We start from the raw sequence: 15,517 nt of genomic DNA, 5'->3' as shown, positions 1-15,517 counted from the left end.
ATCTATCGGATCAAGCTTCGTCGGGTACGTTTTACAGGCTGATCCGTGCGCAATCTAGCCATGGTCAAGTTTCAACCTCACTAATGATATGTATGACCAGAGCAAACCTTCCCATGAGATTTCTTCAAACGTTGGATACAGCTGAGTATTTTTCTCAGCGATGTTTCGTACTATATTCCATACCGATTTATTAGACCAGCAACAGTTCAACCTAGAGAATGGTACGACGAAGTTTATCTCGGAATATACGGTAATATTGCAGGATATTATTCCGTTCCCAGATGATGTCTTCATGACACCACACTCTGCTCCAATGGTATCAATAAAAGGAATTTTGCATCCACTACGTAGTCAAAACTGTACGCTGTCAAATTTGACTCGCAGAGGAGTTGAAATATTTCCTAATATGCATTATTCAGTTTCCATCTTTGCCCAAATTCTTGGGGTTTTGGGAATATTACCTCTTAAATGTATTAAAAGTGGTCGTCCCCAACGTCAAAACAGAAGTCACGTACAAGGGATAGACTGCAGATGGTCAAATCTAAGGATGAGTAGGATACTATGGCAGGATGTATATGACTAAAAATAAAAAAGGCAAAGACTATTTTCAAACTAAATCTTCTATCTTCTTTCCTGTCTCGTTGCTATCTTTACAGCCCCAGATATATGTGGCATTTTTTATGTTTTCATTCCTTCCATCAGTTTTTCTCTGTTGTATTTGTAACACTTTGCGTTCTCATATCAACTGATTTTGGATCCTTGTGTGACAATCGCTATGACTGAAGGTTTCAAGGCCGAGTAAAAATTTATATTCACCTAATAGAGCTCTGATTACAGTATGAAACTGTTTCAATTAATGTCTCAAGCTGGTGACTTCCCGAAGTCTTAGCGAGAAGAAAAAGAGACATAAACCTAAATAAACTACACCAATCTTTCGAACTATCTCCCCATATCACTAACACAGCTATATTTACAAAACCGTAGAAAGAAAGATTTATGATCGACCACGCTGGGAGTCAAACTACTATACAATTTTCAGTACGAATTCCGACGCCAGAGTAGCACTAGTCAGACTTGAAACATTTATTAGAGAGGCTTGCTTTCCTAAAGATAAAACATAGCAGCCATTGATTTTAATGTGGAAATAAATCATATATTTTGGCAAGTACGGCATAATTAATATCATATTCGACCTTTCATTATGGGGCCGCTACCAATCTGTGTATCCAATGTTTTAACAGATGATTGTTGCATATATTTGATTTAATTTGTATTTGATTTAAGTTGTGTTTGATTTTATTTGATTGTTTGTGGGTTTTGGAATCTTTTTATTTTCTTTACATGTCATTATAATCTTCTTGTGTTAACTACGGATTTGATGTTTTCCAGAAACTTCAGTTTGACCTGAGTTTCAACTTAGATTCTTAATAATAGAAACACTTGTTTCTATTTTGGACATAGTTCCTGGCCTTGGTTGAGGGTCAAGTAAAAAACTTTTTTCTAGGAGTAAAATTATTGGTTCTTATCAAGGACATGCAGGAGCTATCTGACTTTTACACGTAAACATGATCATGTCATCCTCTATTTCGTATTATATTTCACAATTAGGCATTTCCGAAATTGCGAAATACTTTGTATTAAAAGTGATGTTTAGAGAGAGAGAGAGAGAGAGAGAGATTTCAGAGTCATAGGCTTTTAAACACTTGATGTCAAGTAGTATTCTTCTGTTTTGAGTTTTTGAGTTATTAGTTAATTTTTCTCTAAATTATTTGGATTCTCAATGATTAATTAGTTTCTCTGGAAATATTATTGTATTCATACGGAATTCTTGAACAAGGACATTTATTAAACATTCTGTTTGGATTTCCAAGACCGGAGGATAAATTATTGTGTTTGTACAAGGAACTGTAGACGTCAACACAATACAGGGTATAGGATACATCATCGCCTTCCATCTTGGAATCTTCGTCGGGATTCAGACTTGAAATCATTAGAACATTTCAATATTAGGACTGCCAAAAAATTTATTCGTGGATTATTCTAGTATTATCTTTGTATTTGATTCTGGAAACCATAGGTCCTCAATTTTTTTTCATTTTTGCAGCATTTTCCCAGGGAAATAAATTATTTGTTAAATATTTTAAAAAAGCTTGTTGTTTTCACCCTTTCTGTGTTACTGTTTATTCGAGCACATTATGCACACTCTTATATTGAATCAGATCAGCTATAAAAAAATATTGTCTATTTCTGAATTTAAAAAATCTGATTTTATTAAATTGATGGGTATATTACCGAAATGAAATCAGATTATTAAACAATTTCATTAAATTGATGGGTATATTACCCATAGTTTTTCAGATTATCAAACAATTTTATTAAATTGTTGGGGTAAATAGTACTAAAATAATGAAAATCAGTTTGATTTTATAATTGTGATGGGTAGTATAATAAAAAGCTCATCAAAAAAATAAAAAATAAAAAATTACATACTTATCCTTGACAAAGCCAAAGTAAATAAGAAATAAATATATTATAATATAAATTTTTTAATTTATTTCTCAGGTTGAATAAAAGTCAGAGGATAATTAACAAAGACATTGCCGTAACTATCATTTTCATCAGTGACGTTGTCAATACTTTCAAAATCCTCATACTATTTTCACTTTCGTCACTACTTTCACTAATAACTTTATCGCGGTTTTTTTTTCATTCTCACGATCTGACATAATCTTTTTTAATTGTATCACGCCCGTGTTAATCATTTTTTCGTTTCGTATCCGTGAGCTAATTCTGATCTAATTTTTTCGATCACGACTGAATCGAATTTTTTAACTTCCTTATCTTTTAAAGTAGCCAAAAATTGGAACATAGGTTGTTGGATGAGTTTTTATAAATCTGTACTCTGCTGGTGGTGTATATCTATCTTCAGATTTAAGTGTTTGCAATGAAAAATAATATATTATGCTATTATTAAGTTTACATATAATATTAATTTTAAAGACGGCACAACACATATAGTAGCATATTTACAGCACAATATAAATCTAATTCAGTCAGGAATACCACAATATGCCATGACCATGGTTCAGTCAGGAATACCGCATAGTGTCATGATAATGGTTCAGTCAGAAATACCATATAATGTCATGACATGTAATCTTAATTCTAAGGACGGCACAATACATATAATTTAATTCTAAGGACGGTACAATACATATAATTTAATTCTAAGGACAGTACAATACATATAATTTAATTCTAAGGACGGCACAATACATATAATTTAATTCTAAGGACGGCACAATACATATAATTTAATTCTAAGGACGTACAATACATATAATTTAATTCTAAGGACGGCACAATACATATAATTTAATTCTAAGGACGGCACAATACATATAATTTAATTCTAAGGACGGTACAATACATATAATTTAATTCTAAGGACGGCACAATACATATAATTTAATTCTAAGGAGGGCACAATACATATAATTTAATTCTAAGGACGGCACAATACATATAATTTAATTCTAAGGACGGCACAATACATATAATTTAATTCTAAGGACGGCACAATACATATAATTTAATTCTAAGGACGGCACAATACATATAATTTAATTCTAAGGACGGGACAATACATATAATTTAATTCTAAGGACGGCACAATACATATAATTTAATTCTAAGGACGGTACAATACGTATAATTTAATTCTAAGGACAGTACAATACATAAAATTTAATTCTAAGGAGGGCACAATACATATAATTTAATTCTAAGGACGGCACAATACATATAATTTAATTCTAAGGACGGCACAATACATATAATTTAATTCTAAGGACGGCACAATACATATACGGGAGACTTCTCTATGTTCAACAGATTTTTGCACACACACCCAAAAATCAACCCCGGGAGTGTGCAAAAAAGCTCCAACCACGTGGTGACATGGTGGGGAGGCTGTTTTTTGTGTTGAAGTTTGCGTTTTGGGGTGGACCCCCATCTTATATAGAAGAAAAGCATTGTACCACTGTACACATCTTACAGATATATGTTTGAGAAATTATTATAAAGTTACCTGTGCTGGATTGCTAGAAAACAGTATTATACAGTACTGAGTGAAATTACAGCGTGGATTTATTTCTCTTTCTAAACTAGCAGTATAAAATAATTGTATATATATTTCTGTATAACAAAAGGATATAGAAATAACTGAACTGTATTGTACATGTAACGACGTGTGTTTGACCTGTTTTCTGCCTTAAGATCGAAAGCACAAATACCCTACTGCAAGTTTGCACTATTATAAAATTATGTTATTACACTGACATTAATTATAACACAGATGGTTCATAATTAATTAAGAGGACAAAATAATTAAGCTTATCCGGAGAAAGATATAGAGTTAAGTCTCAAGAAGGGAGACTTCTTGAGATCAATACGTGGCAACAAGCGAGGTAACTATTCAATTACTCTGCATGAGAGAGTTTTAGCTTGACAGAGTTATCTCTCTTGAAAAATACTGAAATTGTATACTGTCACACCAACGATAGAGGTATCAAAATAAATAAATAAATAATTATTCTATCTCGATATTCTTGTGATTGTTGAAATTACTATATATATATATATATATATATATATATATATATATATATATATATATATATATATATATATATATATATATATATATATATATATATATATATATATATATATATATATATATATATTCGGAAGTTTCAAGAAAAACGATGGAAGCCTCAAATTGATGATATAATCGTTCTATGAGGAAAAAAATTAAATGTGGTAATATAATATCAGAAAAAGCGGTATAACTACTTAATTACTCTACCGGAGAGAGACGAGTTATCTCCCTTGAAGAATACCGAAATTTTCTGCGACGCACTGAACCGAGCGCATGAAAATATCCAAATATTCGCCAGCTGCGTTCATTGATTGAAATCTAATCTAAAACATATCTATTTTACGATTGATAAATATCTACAACGTAGTCTGGAGAATATATTTCGATCGCAGATGATAAAGTTGGTTCGGGAACTGTTACAGCTATTTTGGATTCTCTTTCCATTATAGATTTTATTTATCGCTGGAATTCATCAGTGATTTGATCGATTTGATAATTACCTGTTAGAATTTAGACAATCTGCCAATCGGGAGTTCCATCATCTTTATTTGCAAATACAAGCGAATTATTCACCTGTAATCCACCGAATGATTTTGATCTAATATTTGGCCAACTATGGTATACTCGTAATTGTGCTAGCGCTATTTCTTTCGCTGGAATTGCAGCTGGAAAATTAACATTAAATTCTGGATTAGTTGAACTTATTGATATCATTGTTGGTTTTTTCTGGATCTGTGTTCGTTACAATTTGTTGAAGTTATTCTTTCGGAGTTGAAATTATTTAAATCCCGATGTTATAAATCAGGCGTTCATTCTATTACAGTTATTGCTTCTTTATAGAGTTAAATCATCTACGTGAACTCAAAATCTGATATTTTTCCATTATCATTGATTATATCTAAAACGTTGACCGTTTATCGGAATGCTCATCATATTTTAAATAGGTGGGAATTTAGTTACTAATTCAAGACACCCATAACAAATCAAGCCGAGGTTTTTCATCGGGTTCCACAGTAAATATTTCCTCGTCGTTTTGATCTAACATCGCTATCTTAGATCCAGGAGATCCTCCTGACGGAGTCAGTGGATAACGCCGTGAAATCGTGGTAGATATTATAAATGTTACAACACCGAGTACTGACAACTTGTATATACCGGTACCCTCAGCGCGATGTTTAATTGTTTTATTGAGTGGTGACCATAATGCATGGTCAGGCGCTGGTGTATATACCACGTTGATAATCTGCTTGTGGGGAATTTTAATCAGATTAATTTTTTTTATCGATATCAGGAATTCCACTTATAACATCTTCTAGATTTTTTCCTAATATCATCGATATTACTCTGCGCTATCGTGATTAACTCTGAAAACGATTTAGAATCTCTGATAACACCTAATCGTTTATTGATCGTTTCAATGTCTGACAGCACTGTTTTAATATCGCTAAGTTTTACGTCAGCAGTCATCGGACTTCCAAAGAAATCATCTGCGATTTTACTGAGTCTCTGAAAGTTTCTACGAAGATTTGAAAACATATTTATGTGAACATCATAGTGCTCACAGCGTGGTTAATTTAGTATCTACTGTAATATAGCTATTGTCTACACATCGTTTTTTGCTGCATCTTCATCAAATGTTGGATCTCTTTAAACAACTACTTTATTTCCATTCATGCTGAGTTCACCTGTCATTTTAAAACCGATTGATCGCAAACGATTAACAACACCTTTTGCAATTTCATTTCTAATAGTTGCGATTGATATACTTGAGTCTTTGATTTTACCACTGTCAGTAAATACTGGAATGTTATCCTCAGTAGCACAAAGAACTGTCATTCCATTTGAGATTACTAGTCTCTAAAACACCGTATTTATCCTAAAAAATAGCAACTTCATCTCGGTCAACTCCAGAGAGGTTCATGCTATCGGCACGTTCATGTTTAGTCGTGTAATTTGACAAAGCAATCTCATCTTTTTTCTTGTCTTTGATAGAAGAAGATCTTCCGTAAATACCAACCATTATACTTTAAGATCCGTTTGAAACGATCAACCGCTACTTGCATACTCGTGCACGACTTTATGAGGTGGTAATGTTGATGAAGATATAGCGCTGAGTATTTTAAAAATTCTATTGGCGGAGGAAGCCCATATGAATGAAAATAAATAGAACCACGCGGATCAAATGCAAATGCAACCCAATGAGTTCCAGGCCCAGAATTATTATCAAGATTAAAAATTCCTGTTTCAATATTATTTGGTTGTTCTGGTAATTGATCGCGCATATAAACGCTTCTAGAAATTTTTATTTTTAGTTTATTAGCTAAATAAATTAATTCATAATTTGACATTGGAAAGATTTATGAAGTGTTCCTGGAAGTCTCAGACCATTTCCGAATCGATAAGGAGTTACTGGAAGTCTCAGGCCTCTTCCTCTTTTTTAAATCCTTTTCCTGTTGCTTTTCTTAATGCCATTCCAGCAGCAGTTCCATTAGCACCAAGTGCAGCTGCTTTCGATATAGCTGGAGCTTCAGCAGCTATTAACGCTGGTAAAGCTGCAAGAAATGGAATTATAACCAACCGTTTTAACTGCGTCGTTAATAGCACCAGTAGAAAGATTGAGTTTGACGCCTGATAGTGATAGTTTTGCGTTATTGAAGTGTTTTATTTGTCGTTCAGTCAGCGATAATGTATTCGGACCACCGTCGATTTGTTCTTTTTTTAGTGATATTTTTTGTTCCATAGATCTTTGCTAAATTTGATAGAAGCTTTTTAATCTGACCAGGAGTCATACGTACACTAACATGATGATATGATATTTATAAATATCGTGAGTGATTTAATTTCACCTTTTCTACTGGAGCATCAACACCTCTCATTCGTCCACCAACACCTTCAAATAATATTGCTTTGTCGCTGAGTATAACTGCAACTGCTCTGTAATTAGCACCAAAGGGGTTTACACGAGCTCGAAAGTGAATATCAACAAAAGATTGTCTAGATAAATCAAGATGTTCCAAAGAAAAGTAATGGATCGGATACAGAGTTGTAAAATCCCGCTGAGATATCTGCAAACCAGTATCTATATTTTGATCACGTCCCATGAATGTCATTAAACGATGATATGCACGTGCTACATGATTTTGTTCAAGATTTAATAATATATCTTCAGATGGTTCTCGATGTCCATTTATCCGTAAAGAAACTTCACTAACTGCAAGTGTGTCAAATATCATATGACTACGTTTTTGTGAATTTAACCTTTCAGCATTTTGTAAAGCGATAAATATATGCCTTGGCGCAGAAACTCCTTGCTGTGATGCTATTTGCCATGTAAATAATCCAGCAATATTACTTTGAATGTTATATTTGGTCATTGTTAACCATAATAACAATGATTTACCGCCATGATCGATAAAAGAAAGTAATTTGTGTTCTACAGCAAGTGGCGGAGTCATTACTGGCATCCACAGTGAAAGTCTTGTTAATCTTACCATACAGTTGTGAGCAGCATCAGGACGCCAAATTGCAATCGTTGTCAGTGGCGTTTCTTACAAGTGGGATTGTATGTTTCGCTCCAAAAATAACTTTTCAAACATTTCTACAAAATCCAAAGATATGAGATAGTGGAATTGCGCATGAAAAACCTTTTCATCATAGTTCTGCGTGTAGCAAAGCCTAAGTTGTAACTTACGTTCATCGATGACACTTCAGTTCCAGCTGCATTCATTCTTAAGTATATCTGTTCAGGATGATTAGATATATCTTTAGCAAACATTATTTTATTGATGGGCCCGCTGATATTGTATAATAATCTGAATATCTTGCAAGACCAAGTATTGTTGTAACAACACCGACGTCTTTATGAATTGTTTCAATATTTCTTCCGTCAATCATGTACGTAGCGCTTTCAAACAACGCCATAATACCATTGTTAACAAAACCAACTATATCACCAATTGCAACTCCTGTACCGTCATCTTGCAAAATTCTACATTCTACTTCAATAAATGCTTCATCAGGTAAAAATATCTGCTTGTATTGAAAACGCGTAATTCAGTTCGACCACGCTGATATGGTTGTCGCGCGACATAAGAATAATACTGATAATCGCATATAGATTCATCTTTATGAATTTATAATTGTTGTCGTATATATATATATATATATATATATATATATATATATATATATATATATATATATATATATACGTATACATACACACATGCATAAACATATATACAGACATATACATATTTACACACACACACACACACACACACACACACACACACATATATATATATATATATATATATATATATATATATATATATATATATTCACATGCATACACATACAAACAATTACGTATATATACACATTCATGTACACATATCTATATATGGAACAACATGGACAACTTATACTATATGAGCCAGAGAGCTTACATCTCCGTGAGTTGTGATACAACAAAATTTGCGGATTTGACAACACGACTTTGGCTTTTCTTTTTTATAACAATTTACCACCAGTAGGTAGCGCACATAAACCTAAATGATGAGGACATACACACTCAAGCATTTGGAGATAACTTAGTTTTGAATGGCAGAAAATCGGGAATTAGCTGTTCCCACGACCATCCCCAACAAACAGGTGATAATACAAACGTTAACAAGTTTATACATCCAGGATTAAGTGTTGAATATAACACCTCATCTAACCACAACCTTCAACATGATCTGTAAACAGTGGGAGTGTCCAGGTGGACAAGATAGAGTGTGACCATCACGCTACTAAAATCAACCCATGACAGAGGTCTTACCTTCACCCTGTTTGCGATCCTACGTATTCAAACATTCACTAGTACTGACATGCACAATACATACACCGATTAGAACGGTGAACGTAGCAACTGATACAAACCATGAAAATCGAAGCAGATTATTTCGAAATATTAAGGAATGCGTCGGTGTTGTTTTTTTTTTTTACACATACAGTTAGACTTGCAACTGTACGATATCTAATGACCGTGTGAGCTGTGGTTAGAATATTGCTTGGTCTGTATGGCACAGAAGCTCATGAAGCAACTGATGTAAAGCTCCTTGTCCAGGGACACATTATAAACGAATTGGGATTATCCAATTTAGAATCGAATCTGAATCCTTCTGGTCTCGAGTCCGGCATGTGATTACTAAGCTTTCAGAAGTAAATATAAATCAACATTAAAACATGGGGGTGGGGCTATAACAAGATTGTTATTACAAGCCTGATTCGCTAATCTAATTTTTAAATGAACAAATGTACATAAAGAACAACAAAATAAAAACTAATACACATAGTTTTCCTTGTATATTCATAATCCATGCTGTAACATTTATTCTAGCTGAAGAATTACGTATTAATTAGTACAAATTATTTTGCTGTTTCACCAGCTATCTCACATATTGCTTCTTGTCTCCTCCTCAGTCAAGATAGAAAATTTTGCGCACATAACACTCCAATATTCCACACAGCCGCTAGAGCATTCCAGTCGGTGTTTTCTGCGTATGCAGCGCTTAGTGTCACAGTTTATTTTGTAATTACATTTCATCATTTTTTGAAAGATTTGTAGGGGTTGTAAGTAATGCTTTGACAGACAGAAGCTTTTTATCAACTAGGGACCATCCTTATATCGTTGGTTCAATTTCAGTCTCGCCTGTCTAAGATTGAACTGTAAGTTAAGCTCTCATGCAATGTTGCTTTGCTACAGCTGTTGTTGGAGGAAGCTTGTGCACTTGAACGTATGTGGAGCTTGCCATCGCTTGGCATGCAAAATTCCTAAGAGGCGTGAAGTCAAGTCCTTCTGGTGGAACACCACCATAAGGCGAAACAAGTAGATTGTCTGCCTTCGTGTACCTCCTCTTTAGTGCTTTTTTAGAAAGACGTCTGCAAATAGTTGTATGTGCTGATTCGTAATGATTTTGTTAATGCATTCTCCTTTCCAACCCCAAATAATCTTGATGTTGAATTACATCCCGTTAGAGTATGTATAAAATAGTATCATCCGACATATATCATGTCCAAGACATTCCTTTGTTTTTCTAATATTCCTAATCCGATTTCTTTTAAATGCATTTTGCCTAGTTTCTGACTTGAACAATATGTTATGTTTCTCAAGTTTAGCATGGTAAATAAAGACCAACAGATCTGTTTCTTTCCCTATTAGGATAACACTATTCCGACTTGAGCATCCAACGGCTGTCTTCACTATCAATACACCAGCATCACAGTGGGCATATTTCACTACAGGATTCTTGTTCTGTATATGCTCGTCAAGCATGTAGACGAAGTGTTGTTTATTTTGATGTTACTTAGGAATGATTCTTTTTTTCACCCTGAATGAATTGCTCTCCTTAAAATTAATTTGTGTGCCTACAACTCCATGAGTGTGACGCAAGCGTATATCATTTTAGATGGAAGGTCCAGAAGTATAACCATCCCATACTGTAACTGGCTCTTGATATTTTGTTGATAAGTAGTCCACGTAACAAGTACAGATCTGTTTGAAGATTAAACCATCTTCCCAATGTATGCGCTAGAGTAACAAACTTCCTTCTAGTTCATGCTGAATTTTACTACTCACGCATTCCCACTTTTCACGTTCTCCAAGGGACCAGAATGCATTTGCAAAAGACACCTTTTGTGGTGATCTCTGAGACTCAGATGAGTCAAATAAAGAAGATGGTACACTACAAAGTTCAAATGTAATTTATTTGGGATATGTCCTCCACTTTTTTATTAGCAACTGCAGTCAAAAGAAGTTGTGGGTCTACTTAGATAGTTTCAGTACCATTTTCACTAATGATTTTGTGTTCATGCTCAAAGTATCTGTCCATAATTTTTAAGTTAAACGACGATGAAGCTGTACAGGAAGTCATATTTGTGTCATAAGTACTCGTGTCATTGTTGCTTGAATGATTTCTTGACCGATGGCAGAAGTCTTTAATTCATGAAGTTTCACACTGAAACTTTGATCACGATGCACTTCTTCCGTTGTTACGGTGTTGTAATATTAGAGATGTAAGTCACACTACATTTTACGATTCTAGGTGGCAAATAAACATCAGACAGAAAAGGTGGACTATAATGTCTTACTGATGAAATAGAGACGTGTTTGTCAAGGTCAATAAGGGTGGATTACTTACCAAGATGCCTTTCTTCACCAAGTTTCATCATTCCAAATGTATCAGTATGTATACAGGATGCAAGAAAACAAAAGTAAAAAAACAATGTTATCATGAGTTAAAGGCATAAGCTGAACATATCTAACATATGTAGAATGTAAGGCACAATATCTATTGTTGTAATCTTGTGGTATTATTACACACATTCATTCATCTACTTTGATCAATCATGATAATAAAGTTGATAAATAAAATTAATATACAAAATTCAACTCGTCAGAGAAGTGAAACACTGGTCAAAGTGACCTACTTTTATAAATTCGGGTGCATGTGAGGGTGCAAATTTCTGTCGATCTATGAAGAACACATTAATTGGGGCCAGATAACAATTAATTAGATTTATGGGACAGGCGCTGTTACGTCGTTACACTGCAATGATGTCTAATGTATGTGTCGGGAGAGGAAGTGATTCAAATTAAGCCTTCCTTTATTTAACCATGAGACAGACTAGAGGATGGCATGTAACTTCGATTTTATATCGGAACTGTCAGAAATTGAAATTCTCAAGAACAGTTATTCGGAAAAGTAAAAGTCAAGTTGACCTCAATTTTGGCGTCTAGTTATAAAAGGCGGTAAATATATTTCATCCTGATTGGTTACGCTAAATAAGAGGCGTGTTTCCAAAACTAAGTTTCCGAGCTGTAAATAGTACCAACATCGAAAAATCTAATGAGTCTGCACTTTTCCTACAAGAGTGAAATTATAAGGGACTCCGAGAGTAAATTTGGAAGAAATTATCTCGTAAAACATTTATCAAATGGATAGGATGTCTGGAAAGTCATCGGACACAATTCTGACGGTATAAGCGAACAAAACTTAAAGCCCGAGGTATTTGCGTCAATTTCATGTAGTACATTAATACCAATATAATGATTTGCTTGAATTTAATTGAATTTGCTTGAATTTAATTGTTTAAACCTGTAGATCAATTCTCTTGAAATGAGTGTAACTGTGTTTGAGTTAATCTATCTAAATTTGTACAATGATCTCCTTTGTATACATTTTATGAATTGTTTGAATTTGTCGTCTTGTTTGTATAGGAATTGGGTATTCTAAGATTTCATGCATTACTTTAGTTGATATGAGATACGAGAATCCGTTCAATTCATCGATCTTAAATTATTTCATGTATGCTAAAGACTTGAATGTGTGTATTCGTTGAAAATAACGTAGTTAATGCATGTAATGAATTTCATACACTCATTTATGTAATTGAGACAAGAACGGAACTGTTATGTCTCGTGTAATGTTAATTGGAATCATTAATCGAATTGCCGTTAGGGAATACATTGATCTTATGAAACTAGGTTTATTTATGGTCTGCCATGTTTAGCTGACCAGATAGCCTTGGTATCTGTCTGAATTCCGATAGAATTATATTTGACCATAACGAGAGGGGAGTAATGGTCGATTCCCAGTAGAATAACCGACAGAAAATTTAGGTTGCTTCTCTGTTTATTTTGAGAGGGGAAATAGCTCAACTGAGCAAATTTACATGCATTCCCATTTCAATATCGTTATATGAACGATACATTGAAATGTACATGCATTCCCATTTCAATATCGTTATATGAACGATACATTCAAATTTACATGCATTCCCATTTCAATATCGTTATATGAACGATACATTCAAATTTACATGCATTCCCATTTCAATATCGTTATATGAACTATAAATTCATAATTACATGCATTTCCATATCAATATCGTTATATGAGCGATAGATTAATAAATTCATGCATATCCCTATATCCCCTGGTGCTTAATAAGACCTTTTTTATATTGGCGTGTAGATCGTATACTTTTATTTTGTTGATCGGGGATAGAACTTAAATCACGTTTGTTTGAAATTCCATTCGTTAAATTCATGTTTGAATTTTCTCGTTGAGTTACTTGTTGTTGATAGTTCCATGTTAGGAACTTTATAATTTTCCTTATCTTTTTTGTTTATAATCGTGTCAGATTTGTTAATGTTTAATTTGCGTGTATAAATAAACATCTTATTAACGCAGTTGCTTTGTGTGTCTTCACTAATCCAGTCCCAACCCGGGTTCATCTTGTGACAGTGTAGAGTGATATATCCACTGACGTATCCACGTACCTACTGATACAAGTATCTACGTATCTACATGCTTACGTATTCACCTACCAACACAAAGTTTGAGGGCCTGAAATATGTGAGACAGTAGGAAGGTTAGAGGAGAAAAACAGAACAGCGGAAGTACCGAGAGGAACAACTACCGTGACGTTGGAGTGAACCGGAATACACAGGTTATGAAGTTGTACAAGGCAATGACTTCGATCGTTCACTCGATTATATGATGAACTAATTCTATCATTTAAACAGATCGGCTATTTATATAAATATATTTGTGTTTAAAATTCAATTAAAAATTGTATTCCAAAAAGAAGTGTATCTTCCTCATGTAATGCATTATCCCAGCTGTTTATGTAATTTATTAAATATTTGTTTTCATGTACGAGGGCTCAAGTCAGTCTGTTCTATATCTCTGCTCAGGATCTATTTATTCCACCTATAAGTGTCACACTTTATATTAATATTTTCTCGATCCGGGCAATAACACCAAGGGTGATCATCTTCCAGATAACGACAACCTCATAATTCCACACCACCAGTAGCAAACCCCTACAGTGTAGTACCCGTCAATGTACATATTCTGACCAAGTTTTACATTTCAAATTTAAATATATCTATGCAGGGTGCAAACAAAATTATCTGGTCATGAAATAAAGCACAAACGTAACCTACACTAATTAAATTAATGTAAAATCTAGATAGCAATCTTCTTTTGTAGCAATGGTGTCGAGCTAACAAAGATGCAGGAAAACATCTACTTCGATAGTTCAAGTATGAACAGTGCCTGAGAAATAAAATTAACATTCAACCAAAGTCAGTGAAGCATAAAATATTAACCAAATTGAGCTACTTTATGATAAGTGTGTAGCCCTCCTCGTGATGCAGCCATTCGCCAAGTTTCATCACGGTGCAATAAACCTATTTAATCATGAGTTAAACGCGACAATTTAAAAAGTATAACGTGAAATGTAGGTCACAATGACCTTCTTTTATCGCAAGGGTGTAGTACTAAAACAGATGCTTGCAATCACCTATTTTAAATATGCAACTAATGTACTTGTACAATTAATATGCAATGTATATGTATGGACAAAGTTAACCCCCCCCCCCCCGAGTGTGATGGGTGCTACGAGACTCACTCCAAACGTTGGCCTATGACCTTGCAAGAAATAATCATTAAGATGCAGTCCTATCCTCCATTTCATAGAGGTGAGCTAATACTGTTTACGGGGCCATTGTACGTCAAGCTGTTATTCTGATGACAGATTGACAATTAAAGAAAGAGGACAAAACCACAAGAAAAGGTATGTAACTAAATCAGAGTATCAAACGTCGAAACACAGCGAATAATTACTCTTTTTTACTTGTTTGCACTTATTTGAAAATGTTCCCTTCTCGCGATATAATAACCATCTTCCAACGAATTCGTATTAGTTTATTGGGATGTCTATGTGCAAAGCAACTAAATCTTGTTTTTCTAATATATCATTTGTTCCCAAAAATAATTTTTCTTTTTCCCAGCAATC

Source organism: Sinohyriopsis cumingii, chromosome 4 (assembly GCF_028554795.1).
Source record: "Sinohyriopsis cumingii isolate HCF-2022 chromosome 4, ASM2855479v2, whole genome shotgun sequence".
Lineage (NCBI taxonomy): Eukaryota > Metazoa > Mollusca > Bivalvia > Unionida > Unionidae > Sinohyriopsis > Sinohyriopsis cumingii.
This window is presented reverse-complemented; position numbering follows the sequence as displayed.